The sequence below is a fragment of the Gopherus evgoodei genome, chromosome 4, assembly GCF_007399415.2.
Source record: "Gopherus evgoodei ecotype Sinaloan lineage chromosome 4, rGopEvg1_v1.p, whole genome shotgun sequence".
Lineage (NCBI taxonomy): Eukaryota > Metazoa > Chordata > Testudines > Testudinidae > Gopherus > Gopherus evgoodei.
In genome coordinates, this window is record NC_044325.1 from 89,305,196 (window position 1) to 89,328,385 (window position 23,190).

A 23,190-nucleotide genomic window follows, 5' to 3' on the forward strand; every position below is an offset into this window, starting at 1 on the left:
CATGATTTTTTGAATGCTTGGGTTGCCAGTACTGTGATAGTGTAATATCACATGGTAATTACAGCAATTGCTTCTATGAAATATTAAAACAAAGAATGTATTTTATCTATTTGCGGCTAATTTTTGAGGTGTAACACTGCATAAGATGCAGTTTCTGTCCCAAGTGCCTTTGCAATCTAAGAATGTTTGTACAGTGCCTATCACAATAGGTCCAACCTGATGTTTTAGGTGCTACTGCAACACAAATGTTAAATAAGAATATAATAGCTGTTTGGAGAACTGATGGGAAGCAGTTTCCACAGAAGCATGAGACAACAAATGGAAAATGAAACTGAAAGGCAAATATTTGCTTGGCAGCGCTCCTTCTTAAGTGGCATTTCCATTAGTGGAGGTTTGCAACCCTGATAGCCCATTCTGTATGATACTCTGTTAATCTCTTTATAGATTAATAGTTCTTTTGATCCTCCCAGGATACCACATCATCCATCCAAGATCTTCTTTTCCTGCTTTGTGTTCTTCTGTGTCAACTTTTCCTTCCAGTGCCCATAAACATGTATCACCTGCTGAACCTCTTAAAATGTTCCCTGCAAATTGAATCTTCCTTTTTATAAGATCTCTGACTAGTGTTCACTGAGTTCCAATAATTTCCAATACTTTTTCACTGGTTACATGGTCTATCCATGAAATTTTCAGAATTCTTATTTAAAACTGTAATTTGAAAAATTGCTGTTTATTTATTGATTGTTTGACTGTCCATGTCTCACAGCCACAATTGATTTCTGGAAGCTGTCCCTTTAAATGTGGCATTTTATTGCAGAGAGTGAGTCTGAGAGTAACCTGGAGGAAAATTTGCCTGTTTTCACAGAGTGGAAGTCTCTGGTTGCCCAAAGGTAACTACTGAATGTCATTAACACCTCTTTCTAGAAAGCGAGCCTCTTTGTTGAGAGCAGTTCTGGAGGACTGGATGTCTCAGGGAATTGCTAAGGAGCGATAGAGGCTTTCACCTATGGCTCAGACCTCAATCAAATGGGAACCATTTTTACTCCCTGCTTAGCTGTGCAGTGTGAATCCTGCACAGCTAAGCAGGGAGTAAAAATGGTTCCTATTTGATTGATGTTTGGTGGACCCTATATGAGATGAGTTAGGTAGGTCTCATTGCCAGCTCCTATAGCATAAAAAAAGTTACCATTATTCTTTGCACAAGATTGTAAATTCTTTGGGGAAGGGATTGTTTCTTACTACTCATTAGCAGGCAAACTATAGTCTAGGGGAGTTTTGTCATGGTGGGGATTGCAAGATTTTTTTGCACAAATCTTAGGGTTGCCAACCCTAGAGGATTATCGTGGAGTCTCTAGGAATTAAAGATTAATCTTTAATTAAAGATGATGTCATGTGATGAAACCTCCAGGAATACATCCAACCAAAATTGGTGTTGTATTTATGTAGCTTTTAAAAGCTCCTTCTCCTTCTGACTCTGCTGCTTAGAAACCTCTAGTATTCCTATCTTGTTGCACACCACACTCAGGGCTGGTGCAATCCATTAGACGGTCGCCTAGGGTGCTAACATTTGGGGGGCGGCGGCCTCCCCGGTTGTTGGCAGTATTTCGGGGGCGAGACTGTCTGTCCCCTCTGTTGGGGGTGCCATTTCGGGGGCGGTACCTTCTGCCGCCTAGGTGCCAAAAAAGCTTGTGGTGCTCCTGACCACACTTTCACGTGGAAAACCTTCCTTCAATGGAATAGATCCAGTGGGCTTTGGATCAAGCTTTTATTGCATGAAGCAACCTCTAGCTCTTCATACAAATCCCTCCCTCTCTCTTCTGTGAGATATGCAGCAATTATCAACTGAATACATTTTTTTAAAACTAAATTCACAGGCAGTGTGCTATATTGTATATGGGAGTGTTTTTGTTTTTAAAGAAAGTGACATGAAAGTGTGCTGGTGACAATCCCATGCACCTTATTATCTTTTTATATCTCTGTCAACAAACACATCCAGCTTCCTATTAAGGCTTGTTGATAGGGAACTCTGGGCAATTTCTTGTTCTACAATGGACAGTCATTAGATCTACCACTGGAGGGTGTTCAAAACATGGATGAAATTCACCCCTGTGCAGCAGGCAAGAACAGGACCTATGCACAACTGCAGGCCTACATAACCCTCAAAATAGCGCTTAGGTGAATCCTGAGTGTCACATAGACCTTGAACTGGCCTGCTGAATTGGCGTGAATTTCAGCCTAAATGCATAAATTACTACATTACAGTTTACGTGTGTGTGTGTGTGTGTAGAGAGACAGAGATATAGTAAGGGTACAGTTTTGACCTGTGGAGGGCAAGGATTGAATCTTCTTTTATATTTTCTCAGTTCCAAGAACATTAATGGTTTAAAAATATTACATTAATCATATGTCAAGTTTAAAGATATATCTCAATCATACCATGTGAAAAAAAACACTAACTTAATAAATGGCTTCTAAATATCTTAATTATTTGGGTGATTATTTCCCTTTGACCTTTCTTGATAGGCATCTATTTGGCATATTCATACCAAGAGATGTTTTGCACAGAGGAGGAAAAATGTTCACCTGTTTAAAAAGCTGCCACCAGGATGCTGACACAAGAAAAGATTCTTTCTCTCATCACCATATTATTTCCCTGAACACACTGTAATTTCATCAATTTTCCATGCTTATGGTCATGAATGCTTGACATTACCATGTCTTTGCGTTAACAAAAAAGAAATTTCATGGCTTAAGTTTTCACTAAAAGAATGAGGAAAGCGTGAAAAGGCAGACAAAATATGGAGTGTCCTTTGTTCAACAGCAAGATTTCCTTGTGCTTTAATTATTACTGCTACTTAAACTTTAGAAACAAATGGACATAATATTAATAAACTTTTTTCCTAAATGACATGGAACTGGCTTGCATTCTGACATTCTAGTTTTCATGTGTGTTAACAGGATGAAGTGCAAATTTAATACAATTTTATAAGCCTTTGGGAATTCAGAAAGCACACAAGAGCTAGATCCTCAGCTGTTGTAAATTGTCATAGCGCTGTTGATTTCAGTGGCGCTACACTGATTTACACCAGCTGAGAATTTGGCTCTACACATGTTTTCCAATATTACTTTTTAAAATGATTTCAACAATTCAGCTGGCAATATTAAAAAACAAATAGTGATATAACATTATGTAGGAAGAATTTGATAGTCCCTTCCCATAAAACAGGGGCAGCCTATGGCATGTGCGCCGAAGGCAGCACATGAGCTGATTTTCCGTGGCACTCACACTGCCCAGGTCCTGGCCACTGGGCTGGGGGGCTCTGCATTTTAATTTAATTTTAAATGAAACCTCTTTAACATTTAAAAAACCGTATTTGCTTTACATACAACAATAGTTGAGTTATATATTATAGACTTCTAGAAAAAGACCTTCTGAAAACATTAAAATGTATTACTGGCAAACGAAACCTTAAATTAGAGTGAATAAATGAAGACTCGGCAGTTCACTTCTGAAAGGTTGCCGAGCCCTGCCATAAAAGATACCCGTATCTGAGCCCTGTATATGCCAAGAACCCAGAAAAAGGGGCAATATGTTGTTGCACTGCACCTGGAGCAGCCTGGGAGGAAGAGTGTGACTTCTTGTGTCAAAATGAGAGCCCATAAAGTACCTGTTCTAATGTTGTTGATCTCAGACACAGTGGTGATGGTGACACATTCAGAATCTCCCTCCTGGATCCCCCTCTGGTCTGAGGAGGTAGTAAACTGCATAGGATCTATACTGGGTGCAATGTATGTTCCCTGGGGTAGATACACTGGCTGGCATGTTGGGGTGAGGTGGAGACAAGTCTCTAGCTCATTCTACTCCCATCCTGGCAATCTATAGAAAAGGAGGTGGGGGGAAGATAGTGGCCTCTGTGGAACCTGCATCCCCTCGCTGCTGAGGGTGAGCAAGGAATCAAAAGAGGGTCTTTTCCAAGACTGCAGCTTCTGCCCTGACCCCTATGTGGCTCACCTGTGTGCAGCAATGTTCCTCCCACTCTGCCCCCATGACAGCAGAGAATTGCGTCAAGCTCTTTGTAGAACTGGCAGCTTGTGAGTGCAACACCAGAGCAGTGGTTTGCCTCCTGTGCCTTGTGGTAGGCATTATGCAGCTCCTTCACTTTGACCCTGCACTGCAGTATGTCCTGGTCATGGCCCCTTTCTGTCATGAATTGTGAAATGTATCCGTAGGTATCCTAATTCCTATGGCTGGAACATATCTAGGGCTGGACAGCCTCCTCTCCCCAAATGCTGATGAGGTCCAGCAGCTTGGCATTGCTTCAAGCGGGGGATCACCTGGTGCATGGACTAGGCATGGTCACCTGGAACAAAGCACTGAGACCACTGCATGCATCACGGAGCAAACAGACAGGAGACTTTCTAAATTCCCAAGGAATTTAAGGGGTGAGGCTCACAGTTGGGCAGGGCAGGGAAGTAGAGTTCAAACTGATGACCAGAGAGGCAAGAAGAGGCATTGTGGGACACCTCCCGAAGGCCAATCGCAGTGTGATAATTGACCAGGGTGTCCACACTGGGGCTGCAGCACTGTACCTCCAGTGTAGAAAGCTGTACACCTCTCGTCGGGGTGGTTTTTTACAGTGCTGCAACTGCTCAGTTTCTGCTCACTAAGTGGCTTGGCAGTGTGTACACATCGGGAGTTACAATGCAGAAAGCTTCTTTACTGCACAGAAACTTACCAATATAGACAAGGCCTAAGTTGTGGTAACTAAAGGTCTGTGCTGAAAACTCTTCCAGGGTTATGCCAGTAACCAGTAGCAAGGACCACCGGGGTTTGACTCCAATTCATCCTTTGCCTCCTCCCATAAATTCTAATATTAAAATGCATTTTTCTTTTTCTTTCTCTAAATCTTTAGTATGGTGGCTAACTTGCAAATGGAACACAATGATAATCTTCTTTATGAACTTCACAGCTTACTCAGCACTAAGGTGGTTGTTGAATTTTTTCTTTTTACATTCCTCTAATGATGGTTATTAATTATTTTTACTTAATTGTTTGAGCAACTGGCTTTTGAAATTAAGAGTTAATCTTTACAATTTTAGTTATCTCCACATCAAATAAACATGTAGAATTTTGCACAGAATTATACTCCTTGTTGTATTTTACATTATTCCTTTGACTTGACCTTGATCCTGTATGACTGCAACCTAAATAACGTTCCTTTAATGTAATTTTTGTACACAATTTCCTATTCCTAGAACACAAATTCTACAATCCCTTTTCCTGAGGAATGCAAGTTAGAGAAGAGCTTTGGCAATGGGCAATGGTTTATACCTCCGCAAAATTGAACTTTTTGTAATCTGGGGCCTAACCTTCTGCCAGATATCAAAAGCCTGGTACAAACAGTGAAGGTCAGAGATCTTCTCAAAATAACGGTAATAAGAATCCTTTACAATGAAAAATGTTAGGAAACCTAAATATAGGAGCTGCTATAATAAAATACTGTGTGTAGCTGCAAATTATTTTTAGGATTAGTTTTGTGGATTATTGACTCCTCCCTTATTTAGTCTATCATGATTAAATTCTCTCATCCTTCAAGTTCAAGGCCTCTTGAATGAAGGATCATCAAAATAGATATGAAAAAGAATCTGTAATAAATCCCCCAATATATAAATTAAGACTGCAGACCTTTATCAGACATGCACTGTGGCCAGCTCTGAGGATTTTATTATGCATCTCAAGATATTTGGGGAAGGGATTTTTAACCTGAAGCTCCTGGGATCATGTAATGTTTTGAGAATCTCAGCTTTCATTTAAAGTTTATTTTCATTTAATTAGCTTAACTTAAAGTTTATAAACTTCTTGGTCATGGAGAAAACCTAAAAAGTGAATTAAGAGTGCCCTAAAGATTCAAAACCCAGAAGGCATATAAAACGAAACCCACATCATTTATTATTATTTTTAAATCTTTGGCTTAAAGATCAGATGTTCTGATTTGTGGGGAAGCCTTACTCATAATTTTTGAATGCTTGGCATTAGGAATACTGAACCATGGCAAACTGTTCAAATCACACTGCAGTTTGTATCATCCAAATTGCTCCTCCCTTGTCCATGTGTTGCCCTATGGACCCATAACACTCATTACAGAGTGTCATGCTTACCACAGCAAGTTGTCCCTTTGGCTCATAGTAGTAAGTACTGTGTGCCCCAATCCAAAGACTCCCCTTGATATTTATAGACACTGGATCAAGTCTTATACTTGGAAGTATGTATTTGTTGCAGGATCAGTCTCCTGGATTATAAAATCCTCAAAGCAGGTCCTTGATCACACCAGTAGTCCCATTGACTACTAAAGGACTACTCATGTGAGTAGGAGTTTCAAGATCAAGCCTTTGTCTTCTTTATCTATAAAATATGTAGCATTGTGGGTGCTGTAACAATACATGTATTATTTAGTTGATCACTTAAAGTACTCTGAATCATATGACTTCAGATATATCCATCAATAATAATAATGTCAAAACTGTTCTGTTGCTGTCAGGTACAATGAACTCAAATGCAATGAAGCAAACCTCCCCCTCACTCTCTACAACAAATATATAAACCCTAAAATAGTAGAAGGTAAGTAGAAAACATGTAGCTAAATGTTGATTTTCTTCTCCCCCCTCCCCGCCCCACCTAAGTATAAGTGATGTCTCTGTATTTTATTTATCCCAGTACATAAGTGATTATCAGTGACCTAACTCATGGCAGTTTTTCCAGTCCTCTAAATAAGGATGCAAGAAGTTTCTGAAGTTTACACGTGGTTTACATGTAGCTTGATGTGATGACAGTGGATAATCAAAATAAATAACAATAGTTTACTGTGCAGCACTTTGCTTAGGAAACTCAAAACATATTTATAAATTGTAACTATCTCCCTACACTTTTTCTATGGAGACAAAACTATATTTAAAAAAACCCCCAACAACAGCCTTCATTAGCAGTTAACAATTATATTTGTGGGTTATGCTTGTTGTACTAGCAGAGGGAAATCAACTCAACATGCATAAATCATCTGTAATAGCTGTGAAGTTGAAAGGCTCAATTGCATTAGTTAGTTTCATATGCTGGCATGAAATTAACCCAGTCTACAACTAGGAAAATGATAGTGCTGTGATAGATGTTTACTGTTAATTTAGTTAAACAATATTTCATCCAAGGGTCTTATCAAGCTATAAGACAGGCATATCTGTTGTAATTATATTTTACATCAGCAATGTGACACATTAATGAAATGTGTCACTACACCAGTGTTAGGATACATTTCATTAATGCAAAGCACTTTTGTTCTATGCTTTACATTTGGAAACAGATTTAAGTATTAAGTGGCTAATGTCTGCAGCCAGGGAATCCTTTCCGAATTTGTAACACTGACCAGAACAGACCGCATTACACTCTCCAAATGGTGCATTTTTGCATTTGAATGTCTGAATTATCCTGGTTTCTTAGAGACGACCACAACACCAACATCTTAAATCCTCAAAATATTGTCCGCTTCATTGAATGCTCGTGATCTAAGCATATGTGTAATTATTCTGTAATTCTCCCCAAAATGTGATTCCTTGGAAAAGCATACTAGATTTCCCCTATTGTAACTGCAATGACTATTTCTTTGTGTCCGTTTTTTTAAATACGGTCACAAGGAAGTCTGTGTGCCTTGGTGCACCGCATGTGTAATGATGATTCCTCCCCCCCACCTCTTAGCACGCCCATCAGGGGGAAAAAAAAAACAAAACCCAAACTGCTTCATTTGTTTGAGGGTACAGACCGAGGTCACAAAAAGACCATTTAAGATAGTATACATACAACACTGGTCTTTCTTACAAGAAATGGGCCTAATGTCATATACAATGGACTTATAGCTAGGCATGTATACAAAACTAGAATTTACAATTGTTACTAAACCTGGTTGTAATAATCCATGCATACATATACTTCTGAGGAGAGGGGAAAAAGGGTCCTGTGTACCCAGAAGTTCTGTAGCTATTTTGATGCAATTGATTGCATGTTTGATTTTTCAGAAATATTCTACCAAATTTAGTAAGGAACTTTAAATATATAGAGACTTTTTTAAAATATAATCTGTAAGTAAGTAAATTCAGCATATGGGTGGGAATTCAGTTTTAGTTAACTGGGTTTTTACTGAGCACAGCTCAATAGTGCAAAAATGCATTATATTTTTAGCATAAAATAAAATAAACTAATTAATCTTCATTCACAGATAAGAAAGTGTTTCTATCACACTAAGCATGACCAAACTATATGGTACAAGGGTGGAGTGCTAGCTGTAATCTTTATTTTTGCACTTTGTGTATAAATAACTTTATCTGGCTTATTTTAATTGGGAAAGATAAGACTTTACTTAGAAGTTGTCCATGATGATTTCTCTTAACTCCTTCCCTTTAGAAGTCCATACAATGATTTTTTTGATACTTGTGTTAGTAGCCATAGCATAATAATTCATCATTTCATTTTAAAGAAACTAAATTCATCAAGGCTGGAGGTGTGTGAAATAGTTGTCATGAAATGCCAAAATCAAGTATATTTGCAATTTGTTGCACATTTATAAGTAGAACTATTTCAGACAAAAATGTTGCTTAGATATATATTTTCTTCAAGCAAAATGGGCCTTTTTTCAACAAATAGGCTTAATTTTAAAAAATCATTTTAATCACTTTTTTCTTTGCATCAGAAATATGAAAATAACTATTTTATCAAAAGCAACATTTTAAAGGTGTGAAACTATGTAAAATGCAATACAATGTCCACAAGAAGATATATGAAACAAAAGCAATAAATTCTGCTAAACTGATTATGACTAGGAATCCATGCAACAAGTATTGTACAATATTCTTGAAAGTTTGAGGACTGCGGGTTTACAGTTTAAATAAAATGTAAAAATCTGAGTTTAAAAAATAATCTTAATGGGTAAATTAAATAAAGATCAAGCCACGTAAAATAGACATCTGAATAGAGGAAAATGCAGCTTTCTGTTAAATACCCAGATGATTTTGCATGAACAATAATTTCTTAGTATATATAACAATGTTTGGAAGATTTTATTATACTTATTAACCATTAGCTCATTATCCTATTTCTGTATTCACCATTAGTTTCATCTTGTAATCTTAGCTATTCATTGGCTTATTTCACTTATTAGTATTAATAATATATTATTTTAAAAACCTTCATTAGTAAAGAAAATTGCATCGGTTTTGAAGGCAAATTATTAATTGTTGTCTGTATGGTTAATGTGAAATCTGTTGCTTGTTTAAAAACAAAACAACATCATCTATTGTTAAGCCCAAGTTACAAAGAGAAGGAAATTGAAGGAGAAGATGGATTACTATTATTCATTATTTCTATTGTGCCTGAAAATGGATATTAGGAGTACTGAGGGAGTCCAATCCTGCATTCTCCTGCACTCTCAAATCTCCTGATGAAATCAGTGAGAATTCTAGACAACCAAGAAATTCCAGTTTGGGCCCTTTAATGATGACAGTATTCCTGGTTTATACTCTAACCTTACTGAATAAGAGTGAAATTTATACCAAATGTGTGTGAAATTCGTACCCCTTGTGGAGGATTTATAAAAGGCCATAGTCCCACATGCAAAAGTGCAATGGTTGTATAGAATCCTTCAGAGCCCCTATGAGCCAAAGTAGTACCATTGCGGGTTAGCTGGGGGTTGGTCTGTGTATCTAATATTCGGGAACCCTTCATTTGGGACAATGGCCAATATAGTGACTGTAGAGGGACTGCACAGAAGCCCTGTGGCCTGCCTTCAAGGATAGATTTTGTCACCTCTATTCTCCCGTTAATTTCTCCCACAAAACTGGGTTACTTGTACCTTGTGCAGGAAAGGTGTTTATTTCACTGTATGGGCTTACTTTGTCGCTTAGATGCAATGTAGTGTAGCACTAAATATTTTCCCTCAGTCATAAATGGGAGACCAGGTATAGAATTACTGGGCATGTCCAATGTTGTGGGTATCTTTCTATTTTCATTTTCAATGGTGTGAGGTAATTTCAGTGTTGTTGTTATTTATTATTTACTATTTGTATTATGGTAGGACTTGTAGGTGCCCAGGGTTGTAGGCACTATATATACATACAACAAGAGGCAGACAAGACAGACAAAGGGAGAGAAGGGAATTAGAACATAGGTGAAATGCCTTGCCCATAGTCCCACAGTAGGTTAGTGGCAGAGCCAGGAACAGAACTCAGATTTCCTGACACTTCATCTGGTGCCCTGTCCACTAGGCAATGCTGCCTCAAGTGTTACTCAATCTCTTTTTAAATGGAATTACAAGCACTTGACTAGCTGGATGAGTTTCACAAGTCTGATGAAACAATACAACAAAGCATAAGGTATTTCAGTATAATTCAGAGGTGGACCGATTTCCTGTCAATTATTTTTGCTGATCTGTAAAATGAGCAAAAATAAATTTCCCAGGATTATTTGCAGCCAGAACCCAATGTCCCTGAGGGTATAAGGATGATTAAGGTATAATACACTGCTGAGGGTATAAGGATGATTTAATGCAATGTGGCCAGCTCTTCTCTGCTAAAATAAGAACTCCTACACTATGTGTCAGTGACTTAGTGTCTGAACTGGGAGAAATCAACAGGATGACAATCTCTTTCAACAAGTTGAAGCACAAAGAAATAAGGATTTTCAATGGTACGCTTTTCGTCGTAGATTCATAGAGTGAATGAAAATCAAAAGCAAACTCCCAGTGGCTTCAGTAGGTTCAGGGTTTCTCCCATAAAATTGTGCACTCTCTCTCTCTCCCCAATACGTCATATATGACAAGTATTTTTGTGTGTGTTTACACACACATTTACACACACAAACACATGTACACATATATGCATATTCATATAACATCTAGGTTTGATTTGTATCTCGACATGAATTAGTGACTGGTAGGCAGCTATCAATCTAAACTGGCTACATTTAATTGTAATGACCAGCTCTCTGTTCCATTTTTTGCTGTTTTCCCTGTATCGTTATATGGAGTGTTTTAGTCCAATATCCTGAAATGGCCAAATAAATGGAAGTTGTTCTCTATATCACACAAATTACTGAAAAACAAACTGTGGCTGGAAAAACATTGGTACTGTGTGAACTTCACTTGCAAGTATTTTTTTAATGATGCCAGTCTACTTGTGGTTTAAAAAAAAATGTTGATTGTAAATCAGCAAAATAGGCTGGGCTTTGTAAGCTCCAAGTTGGCAACAGCTTGTTGAGAGTAAATCCTCTCATGGAAGGTTTTGCTAATCTGAATAAATTCAATTTCAAAATCCTTCCTTGATCTAAGCTTGCTTAAGCTCTCACCAAGGCCTAAGGACCCCGAGGGTCAATTCCAATAACAAAAGATAAGAAAAATCTGCCCTTTCTCATATCTCTTTGCAGTACACTATAAGCTGTTACCTCAGTGCAAGAAATCTTAAGGTTTAATGAAGTAGCCTTTTGATACTTTTTAAGGATGAAGTTCAATGTTTCCCACCCTGATGCACGAGTGCTCTGCATACCACCCAGGAGTGATGTCATAGGGACCTTATATGCTCCTTTCCCAAGACTGAATTGTGCCTGGAAAAGGAGAAGCTCTTGAAATTGCTACAGGGAACCAAAGAATCATAAGAAAATAAGTTAGACGGCCCTTTGTAAATGAGCTGGGCTAGTTAACAGTATGTTAAGCAAACTATAAAGTGGAACTTCAGTTGACCTGAGGCCGCTTCTGCTTGGTGGAAGGATGAGCTGTTGTGTTTGCAATGGAGAAAGTTAGTTTAGGAAAGTGGAACAGGTTCGGGGGTGAGGAAGCACTGTGGTCTTTGTGCCCGATCCTGCTCCCATTGACGTCAGTGGCGCAGGTCCTTTCTTCCGAATCTTGCATACACGGGCTGAAAATAAAACAATGTCAAGAAAAATTGCTTTATTTTTTCTTTTAAATGCTTTTCTGTAACTTTTTCCTTTTGGTTGGAGCTTTGCGTGTCAGGCAGTAGCTTATTCTAGAGGTCTCCTAGGCTTTTTTCTTATGAGATATTGGGAAAATAATGTAAAAAGTGAAAGAACTATTGACTTTGAAAAAATGGGCTGGGTCCTCAGCTAGTATAGCCCCATAGACATTAATAGAACTATGTTGATTTACACCAGCTGATGATCTGGCCTAATGTGTATCAGAAATCCATTATATAATAGCAATTATTAAAACTGTCATAACAGAAGAGGCTGAGGCATTTGGCCTCAACTTGTAGGAGAGGACATTAGTATGATACCCAGAATGTCCACCCAAGGGATGGGAAAGGCAATTTATGTATATACACAGAGGGAGAGAGAGAGGAGAAGAGAAGGTGGAGGGGTAAAGATGAGTTCTGTTCTCACCATGTTGCATGTGAGTTATACACGAAGAGGATGGATTTTATGGAAATAATAGGCCTGTTCTGGCTCCTACTGAAGTGAATGGAAGACTTGCCCTACATATTAGCGGGAGCAAAATCAGACTTAGTGTTGGTTTAGAATGTAAGTTAAGAAGTCAACGATTTCTGGTAAGAAAAAATCAGCTTTACTGCCATTTTTAGGAGCTCAGTATTGAAAGGAGTGGGCTGCACAGGGTCAAAATGTAATTTGGTATATATAATAGAAATGTTACTTACTATGATTTTATATCTTTCTTTGTAATTTCATTAGAAGAGGTAGATATTGTGTTAATCCATTTTCTGAGATAAAATAACTCACTTTGCTTTTTGTTATTAGGCAGAAGTATCTAAGGCTAAGCCTGCCAGAGACTGTAAAATCTTATTCTTTTTTGTTTCTATTATCACTGTTCTTCTAACTTAGTACTTCAAAATATTTGACCACTACCTGACCATTAAGCATGTGTGAGACATGTTGATTCAGTATTAGCAATTCACATGACCTTACAGCAAGTCCTGTGATCCTTGATGTTTTCATTAAAGTCCCAGCTCCTGGAGTCATGTTATTACATGCAAATTTCAACTTTTAAAAATAAATAATTTTTAACTCTCTTGGTTATAGAGAAAAGCTGTAAAATGTGACCCAAACGCACCCTAAAGATTAAAAAAAACAGAAGGCAAATCAGGAACAAATTATTTAAAACAAAATAATTACTTTTAAGCCTATGTCATGATTTTTTAGCACTTGATTTTTGAACACGTAGAGTTGATGATATAGTTGACATCAGTAGGTCTATTCATTCTTAAATTAAGTACATGTGTAAGTGTTTGCAAGATCAGGGCACAAATGAGCTTGCTTATTTCTTAGTCTCTAATGGATGCTTTCCATATCCCCCAAATCATTGTACAATTCACCACAATGGTGTAAAGCCTAGAAATAGCAAGAGTCCTACAGATTGTGATTCATTCATAAGCACACAGGAAAGGTGTATGGTAACATTGCAGGTGATGGGTCTTATCCCTATCACCTGTAAAGCTAGGGAATGCACCCAATTAGTCATGCTTTGTACCTGTGGAAGTGAGTAACTAATTGGCTCCAGGCTAGAAGGGGTGGGGCTAAGTCATAATAAATAGACTGAAGAGTTCAGCTGATGGAGAGAGAACAGAGAAAACAGGTCTCTCTGTCTGAAGGAAGCCCAGGGTTAGGGTCCACAGACCAAAACAGTGAGGCTGTTACTGCAGGCCTAGCATAGGCTCTTGTAGGGGAAGCCCTGAGGTAGAGTCTGTAAGCAGAAAATAAGAGACATCAGTAGCCCAAGAGGGCAGAAGAACTATTCAGTTTTATCTGAACTTTTGCTTGAACTTGTTTATGATACCTTGGAAGGGGTCTGAACTTGGCTGGAGGCCTGGGGCACAGAAGACCTAGGGCCAGAGACAGAGAGCTGGTAGGAGATGCTGGAGGCAAAGATAGTGACAACATCCTGCACTGATGCAAAGGGGCACTCCAAGGGTGAGATCCCCATCCATTCCATTTCTGATGCCAGGCACTGTTATCACGCTCTCACATTTCAGTGATGTTAGACGTCTATTTTGTTTTAAGTTCCCTTATTCAGCTGATAAGTCTTCTGAGCAGAAAGAGCTTGCTTTATGGATTGCACACATACAATCATATCTATTTCTAAGCTCAGCACTGTGAAAGTGACAAATGTTTTTTGTAAACTTAAATTAGGATTTTAAAGGGAACATTTTTATTGACAGGCAAATTATTTCACTATTCCACCATGTATGCACTTTATTGTCCTCATCTGAAGAGCTGTTTTCTTGCCCCAAAGCTACTTCATGTCACAAACATACAACAATTATTGGTTATCATAAAGCTTTTTGATTCAGGACTGTAATATTCATACTGGGCTTGCTTACTTTTCCAATACTGGATGGAGTATGACTAAATGAAAGGCAAAGGGCTTGAGTCTCACTATTCAACACTTTAGGAAACCCATCAAGGTTCAGTTTATATGTAGCTAAAAATGTCACTGCTGTTTTAGCTGTTGCTTAAAATCTCCCAGGCAGAGTTGGTCAAATTATTCATTGTGGATGAATGAACAGATTAATTTACTGTTTTTCTATTTTCCAATCATTTGTGAATGGATCTAATTTAGACAAAGATGCTCATTATTCATAAGTAGTTGCCAAAAATTTCATGCTGACAAATGTCAGCTTAGAGTTGTTTGGAAAGTGCTCTCTGACTCTGATTGCAATGGGTAATTGGGCACCTGCATGAGAGGTATTGCTTTTGCTCTGTGACTGCCTGAAACTTTTAAAAGAAAAGTGAATAATGCACAGTCTGATTGGACTTCCCAGGGGAATAAACGTTTGTGCCACTATGTGTAAAACTTTTTCAGTTTCAAATTAAACTATTGGTCAACTGAAGACTCTTCAGCTACAAATAAAGTGGCCTAATCCATAAGATTAGGGTTAATTCACCCTCTTTATTTGTTAAAATATTTCAATGTTGCTAAATCTCATGATTTTATTGTAAGTTTTGTGATTTTTGCATGTGTGTATGTTTATCGTATAGCCCCAGCTCCTGGAGGCATGAGATTGTGAGAATCTCAGCTTTCGTTTAAAAAATAGATAGTTCTATCCTTTGTGGTTGAAAAAGAAAGCCTGAAACTGTGTTCTAAATGCACCCTAAAGGCTCAGAAGCCAAAAGGCAAAACCCATATCTGAAACCAAACTGATATTTGAAAATCACTTTTTATTATTCAGTCAGTTCACTTTTCAGGTAAAACTACCAAAGGATGAGAAGAAGGGCTTCATCTGATCTACCACATGATCTCCTAGCCACTTAGATGTAACAGAAATGTGTTTATCTCAGCGGTGAGGATTGGGCTAAGATCAGATGCAAAATTAATAACCACAAGAAACTGAATAGTGACTTTTCCACTGATTCTTTGCAAGCATGACCCGACCCAATAATTATTTGCTGTTGGGGAGGCAAACACGTGTCTGCTTGATGCAGAGCATTGTCTAATGTGTGCTCAGTAAAGGGTTGCTTCCTTCCAAAAGGGTGAAGACATTTGTCATGCATTTCTGTGCTAGATAATAGTAAAGAGGAGTGTACACTGTGACAGAGGACAATGCACGGGGTTGCAGAGTAGCATGTGTACATCACCAATACTCTCAGATGGAGTATGGGGCTCTCTTATTGGCTGAAAGCAAATTACACAAAATGGAGATCCTGTTAGTACCAGGTATCTGAAACATAAGTGGAGAATAAATGCATGAAATCTGTTAACAAATAAGGCAGACGGGAGAGAGGTTTCTCATAAATTACAGCCCCTGTTCCATCTAATTTGCAGTGATTCATGGGCCTCCCTCTACCACTCAGCAAGCATGTGTCATGAGTACCACACTAGCATTGTCATGATGGACTGCACACGGCTGCCCTGTCTGAAACCCATATGCTACAAAAGTACAGATACAGTCACACTGCTGTCTCCTGAGGTTCATGAGAATTAATTACCCTAAAAACAAGATTTCCAGGCCAGTCCACCTAGGTATTTGCTGAGTTAAGTTGCCCACTACCCAAACATCCATGGGTGGTGAGGACCAGTGTAGTCTGTGCATTTCCAGGTGGCACAAGGGGTAGGCTCAGTAAATTGCTGGTCTTGTTTCCCAGGACCGCCACATTGGTCTGGTTGCATTACTCCTTCTTGGGAGTGAGCACCATCAACTCCTTCCTCATCTTTACTGTCATTGGCTGGGGGCTCGAATTCTCTGAAGGGTATTCCACATCTCACAGCTATGTTACGTTGCATACATCAGGCTAGATGCACATGGTGATGTATTACCAGTCTGAGAAAGTGGCCCTAAATAAGATCAGCGTAATCCTATGGTGATAAATGGGATCCATGTGAGACTGTGTGTCCCAGCATACTGCTTGACCACTTGTGTGTGCTCTCCCAAACTGCAGCACACACATGTGAACACATACACACTCTTTGTACATATTGTCACCACTCTGCCTAGCAGCAGCAGATTTTGGAATCATGAAGGTCAGTTTGCTGTTGGAGGAAAAATGAGTGACATGGAGTCTGGGTATTTTTTCTCCATAATATTATTATTAATATTATAGTACCTCATTTTATTTACACTGAATACACCAGTTCTTGAGCAGAAATGATCACAAACAACCAGCAGGCAATCTCCTCTTTTCCCCTGGTTCCCAGGGATGCCACAAGTACAATTCTGCCACAAGAACTGAAACAAGTTTGAGAGATTAAGCCATTTAGCCATCATGCTGTCCCCTGCAAAATACTACTTTCCCTTTTCTCACCTCAGACTTCTGTCCACTAGCCAAAATCATTATCTTCTCCTTCCCTAGGATCTCAAATCCAAAAATCAAATGAATGGCTTCTCCCTTCCCCTCCATAACTTCCTAAAAAACTTGGCTGATCCCAGATCCGTTTCCCCCATAAAAACTTCTTTTTTGTCATTTAGGATGATAATTGACCTAAAAGACTTAGTTATTAGCCTTTTTTTAACCTAGGATTTGAAAGTGAATCCTAGATGATAGTGGGTCTGAAGAACTGTTACCTTTGTAGTCTGCCTGTACACTCAGTATCATGTTGCTCCATAGTTTCCATTTCCATAATTCTTTGATTTTTGATGGTAGTCCTGCGGTCCTGGGAAATCACACAAACGCCTGACTTGGGCTAACGGTCTGATGTTATGCAGGCCTCACTCTTTACCCTTCCCTTCCAGGAAAAAAAATCAGACTCCTCTGCTTCCCCTCATAACATTCATTTCTTCTCCTCACCAAATCTCTTTCCTTCCATTGCAAATTCAACTCCCCTTCCCAAGTCCTTTTGTTCTAAATGTGTTTCTTCTCCCCACAACCCCCACATGTGATAGAAACACTGAAGGGTGCCTAGAGACCTTACCATAAATGCAGGATGAAGGCAGAGGGTCACTTCTCTCCTTTGCTACAGATAGAAAGGCAGGATTGGCTGTCTAGGAGCTTGACTTGCTTCTGGATGGCAAGGTGCAGGGTTAGGACAGAGGCATCAAATCTCCCTCGTATATCATTTCTATCAGTCCTGATTTGGCCAGGATAGGCCCACGTTTTTACAAATGGTCCATAGGAGAAATTACCTTAGTGGGGTAATTGTGCATATAGCAGAAAAGCAGCTCTGGCAGGGCTCTGAGAGGCCAGTAAGGGGATCTGGCTAGAGGACAGATACTCTAGTTTCTACTAACAGTGAATTTTGAGGTTACGATGGAAGAAGAGTTAATTGGGGAGGAACTTATTTTATGTATTGTGAGGTAAAGAAGACAGGAATAATTTGTGTGAGTATTTGAATTTATTTCTCTCGAGTGGGGGACACGGAGGATGGTAACAGAGCTCACAAGGGGGTGGGGATGCACAGAAGGACCCTGAGGACTTCCCCAATACCCAGGAGAGAGGAAAAATAAGCGGGAAGCCTGGAGGGAGGAATAGCAGGCTTTTGGGCTTTCTTACTGTAGGTAAGAAGAGACCTCTCTTAGGAGAAGGATGGGTTTCATAGTTTCTGGCTGCTTAGCTAACCCCCCACAACCTTCTGAGGCCTTGAAAATTGAGATATTCCTATTCAAATCACCTAATGTTCCTTTGGGTTACACACACAGCACCCCTTCTTGCCTCAGTTTCTTCTCAGAATTGTCCCAGGATTTTTTTTTAAATAGCAGCTCTGCTCATGGTAGATGGTGCATTGGACCTGAGCAGGTGGGATGCATCCGAGGTCAGGGCACTGTCAGCTGACCATCTCCTTGCCTGGAGAAAGTCTCAGGAAGGGATGATGTTTCATTTACCTTCAACCAGCTGCTGAGTCACCTCACTGTTCCTCTGCCATTTGTTGGGGAGAGCGAGAGAAGCACTCAGTTCAGGAATACAGGATCTGTGATAGCAAAAAGTGGAACAGCCTTGCAACTGGATAAGAAAGCAACCCATTAGGCAAGTGGTTGCACAGTCAGTGTTCCAGTTTGGGCTGGCATGTATATTATAAAATACATGATATACAATACTGCCACTAACAAAATCAGCTCTTTGGGGAATTTTCCAGTTGTTACTAGTGCCATGACAAAGTTCATTACCATGGTGTTGTCAATGCGGCCTGCTTTTTAATGATGCCCATTGCACACTAATTTACAACTTTATCAGTGATGCACACACAAAATACCAAGTATCAGAGGGTAGCCGTGTTAGTCTGGATCTGTAAAAGCAGCAAAGAATCCTGTGGCACCTTATAGACTAACAGACGTTTTGGAGCATGAGCTTTCGTGGGTGAATACCCACTTCCTCACATGCATCTGAGGAAGTGGGTATTCACCCACGAAAGCTCATGCTCCAAAACGTCTGTTAGTCTATAAGGTGCCACAGGATTCTTTACACAAAATACCATGTATGTGAAATATCATGTTTGCCTTTCTTAATATTTTGTGATTAATAGTGCAACTATAACATATTTTTTTGCATTTAGTTTCCTAGATTATTTTTAAAAAGAATAGGGTAGAAAAGGTGGTGGGAAGTGATGAGGATTGAAAGGCCTTGTACTTAAAAAATGTTCGCATTTAAATTGTCCCAAATAAGCAGTGAAATTCATAGCTCACCTCACTGAGATAAATAGGGTGAAAGGGAGGGCACAATGTTGCCACTGAAGCTGTTTGGCTGGTGACAATTTTCTTCAAGACTGAACTAGAAGAAGGATGTTACACAATTGCCAACTCCACTTGTTCAAAAATGAATTGGAAGATTTTAAAAATAGTAATTTTGGATTGATTTTATTTTCATTCTGGTTTTCGATTCTTCAGGATCACATTTGTCATGTTTTTCTCCACATGATTTTTTTTTAAATGAAAGTTGTTTTCATGTAATCACATGATGCCAGGAGCTAGGGCTTTAAGAAAAACACAAAATATCTAGAAATTCATGATAAAATTGCATTGCTGTTGCAGTGGTACCTGTTTCTCAATCTTAAAAATATTAGTTGTTGCTGACAGCTCCTGTAGTCCTTATTCTACATATTATATTAGTAGATGTGATGTGTGTTTTGTAAAGGTAATGAGGCCTTCATAAACTGAGCCATCATTACAGCTCACTGTTATAAAATCTTGTCTGAGAAGCTGAGAGATCCCACTCATGAGCTGGGTGAATTACTGGGTTTGTTGATACCAAAGTGCATGTGACAGGATGAAGGAACATTACCTAGTCTCTCTTATACAGAGGGGTTAATCCCAGCTCTGCGCCCCCATTTTCTTTATCCTTTGAGCAGGTGCTATGAGAAGGGCGATCAGAGTGGCTGCTTGGCAGACAGATGGTGTAACATGCCTTTGGGAAGGTCAGGCTCCTCACCTAGGTGTCCAAGTATTGAACTGAACTCAAAGCTGAAGCGTTTTCTTTTTCTTTCTGATTATATTAATTTATTTTACTTTCCTGTTAGAAAACTAACCCTTGAGGAAAAGACCTTGCTGACTCTGTCTTTCTTTTTCTGCCTAGTCTTTCCACCATAATGTCAGGGTCTACTGGATGCATGCATAATATATAATGTATACAGATACATATACACCAGAGCACCAATCTGAGGGGGTGTCTACACTATGAAATTAGGTCAATTTTATAGAAGTTGATCTTTGAAAGTGATTTTATACAGTCGATTGTGTGTGTCCCCACTAAGCGCATCAAGTCAGCAGAGTGAGTCCTCAATACAATGGCTAGCATCGACTCACGGAGCGGTGCACTGTGGGTAGCTATCCCACAATACCTGCAGTCTCTGCTGCCCATTGAAATTCTGGGTTAAGCTCCCAAAGCCTGCTGGAGCAAAAACATTGTCGCAGGTGGTTTTGGGTACATGTAGTTATTCTCCCTTCCCTCAATGAAAGCAATGGCAGACAATCATTTTGCACCTTTTTTCCTAGGTTACCATGCAGATGTCAAGTATGAAGCTCGCTCAGCTCACCGCTGCTGTTGTGAGCATAGTAAACACCTTGTGCATTATCCTGCAGTATGTGCAGAACCTGGCTAGGAGCCACCAGCATGAGGACGATTGTGAGGAGGACATGGACACAGATGTTCCTGAAAGCACGGGATATGGCAATTGGGACATCATGGCAGCAGTGGGGTAGGTTGATACAGTGGAACACCAATTCTGGGCCTGGCAAACAAGACTGGTGGGACTGCATAGTGTTGCAAGTATGGGATGATTCCCAGTGGCTGTGAAACTTTTGCATGTGTAAGGCCACTTTCCTGGAACTTTGTGAGTTGCTTTCCCTCATCCTGAAGTGCAGGAATACCAAGATGAGAGCTGCCCTGACAGATGAGAAGTGAGTGGCTATAGCTCTGTGGAAGTTTGCAATGCCTGACTGCTATTGGTTAGTCAGGAATTAGTTTGGAGTGGGGAAATCTACTGTGGGGGCTGCTGTGATCCAAGTAGCCAAGGCAATCACTAATCTTCTGCTAGCAAGGGTAGTGACTCTGGGAAATGTGCAGGTCATAGTGGATGGCTTTTCTGCAATGGGTTGTGGGCAGTTCCACAACTGTCATGGGGCGATAGATGGAATGCATATCCCCATCTTGGCACTGGACCACCTTGCCAACCAGTATGTAAACCCCAAGGGATACTTCTCAATGGTGTGGAAAGCACTGGTGGATCACAAGGGATGTTTCACCGACATCAGCATGGGATGGCCGGGAAAGGTGCATGATGCTAGCATCTTTAGGAAATCCAGGCTGTTTGAACAGCTGTAAGAAGGGCCTTACTTCCCAGACCAGAAAACTACTGTTGGGGATGTTGAAATGCCAATAGTTATTCTTGGAGACCCAGCCTACCCCTTAATGCCATGGCTCATGAAGCCTGGACATAATTCGGCAGCAGGGGGTCCTTCTGCTCTGGGACTCGCCATCAAAGTGCCCCAAAGACCCACGGCGGGGCCTCCCCGCCACCGTATTACTGCCGAAGACCCAGCACTTCGGCGGTGGGTCCCACTTTGGCGGTAATTCGGCGTCGGGAGGTCCTTCCGCCCCAGGGTGGAAGGACCCCCTGCTGCTGAAGACCCAGAGCAGAAGAAGCTCCGAGGGCCCGGGCCCTGCGAGAGTTTTCCGGGCCCCCCAGAGCAAGTGAAGGACCCCGCTCCAGGGGCCCAAAAAACTCTCGTGGGGGCCTCTGCGGGGCCCGGGGCCTGGGGCAAATTGCCCCACTTGCCCCCCCCCAGGCAGCCCTGGTTTCAAACTGCAGCACCCTCCTTTCCCGTAGCAAGCAATGCCGGTTGGGTTTGCCATTTGAAAGGAGGGGCTGTGGTTTTCGCGTGGCTATTCTCTGGGATGATCCCTTCACCCCTCCCTCCACCTTGTGGCTATTCTCAGAGGTGATCCCTTTTAACTGAGCGCAAACAGCCCAGTATGAACAAGGTCCTTTTACTGTTCCCTTATAAAAATTCCCCTATTTCAACCAGGTGAGGCTAAAACAGAAAGATATAGACTGAACGTTGCTTGAATGCAACCAAAACCCAGGACCATTCACTGCCATGCTTTGTGCTGCAATGATTCCAGACTACTTGCTACTGGCTTTGCATGATAAAGTGTCCTACCGTGGAGGACGAAATAAGGCAGCCCTCCCCAGAAACCTTTTGCAAAGGCTTTCATAGTACATCCAGGAGAGCTTCATGGAGACATCCCTGGAGAATTCCCGCTCCATCCCCAGACACATTAACAGACTTTTCCAGTAGCTGTACTGGCTGCAAATGCATCCCAAGTCTTCAGGGCAAATCAAACATTAAACACTATTGCTTTTAAACCCTGTAGTATAGTTACAAATGTGCACTCACCAGAGGTGCCTTCTCCGGCTTCAGGGTCCAGGAACCCGCCATGGAAGGTGTGATGAAAAGGGGTGATGAAAAGGTCCTGGCTGCCAGGGAGAATGGATTCTCCTCTTGCTTGCTGCACATTTTCCTCCTCTTCCTCATCCACAAAATCCTTCTTCCTGTTGCATGATCCCCCCTTGCAGTTGTCCACGGACAGTGGTGGGGTAGTGGTAGCGTCCCCACCAGAATGCCATGCAGCTGATCATAGAAACGGCATGTATGGGGGTCTGACCCAGAGTGACCATTTGCCACCTTAGTCTTTTGGTAGGCTTGCCTGAGCTCCTTAACTTTCATGTGGCACTGCTGTGTGTCCCTGTTGTAGCCTCTGTTCATCATGCCCTGTGTGATTTTTGGCATATATATTAGCATTTCTTCTTTTTGATTGGAGTTTGGCCTGCACAGATTCTTCTCCCCAAGCAGCAATCTTATCCAGTGTCTCTCGTTTGGTCCATGCTGGAGCTTGTTTGAGATTCTGGGACGGTATGGTCACCTGTGCTGCTGACCAAACAGGAAATGAAATTCAAAATTTCCCATGGCTTTTCTTGTGTACCTGGCTAGTGCATAGGAGTTGAAAGTGATGTCCAGAGTGGTCACACTGGAGCACTCTGGGATAGCTCCCGGAGGCCAATATCTTCAGACTGCATCTGCACTACCCCAAATTTGACCCAATAAGGTCGATTTTTATTGCTACTCCTCTTGCTGGGGAGGAGTACAGCAGTCGATTTTAAGAGTCCTTTAGGTCGATGGAACGGGGTTGCTTGTGTAGCATGACAGCTTACATGACCTTGTCAACAAGACATATTCCTATTGGATTGTTCACATGTTATTATAGCA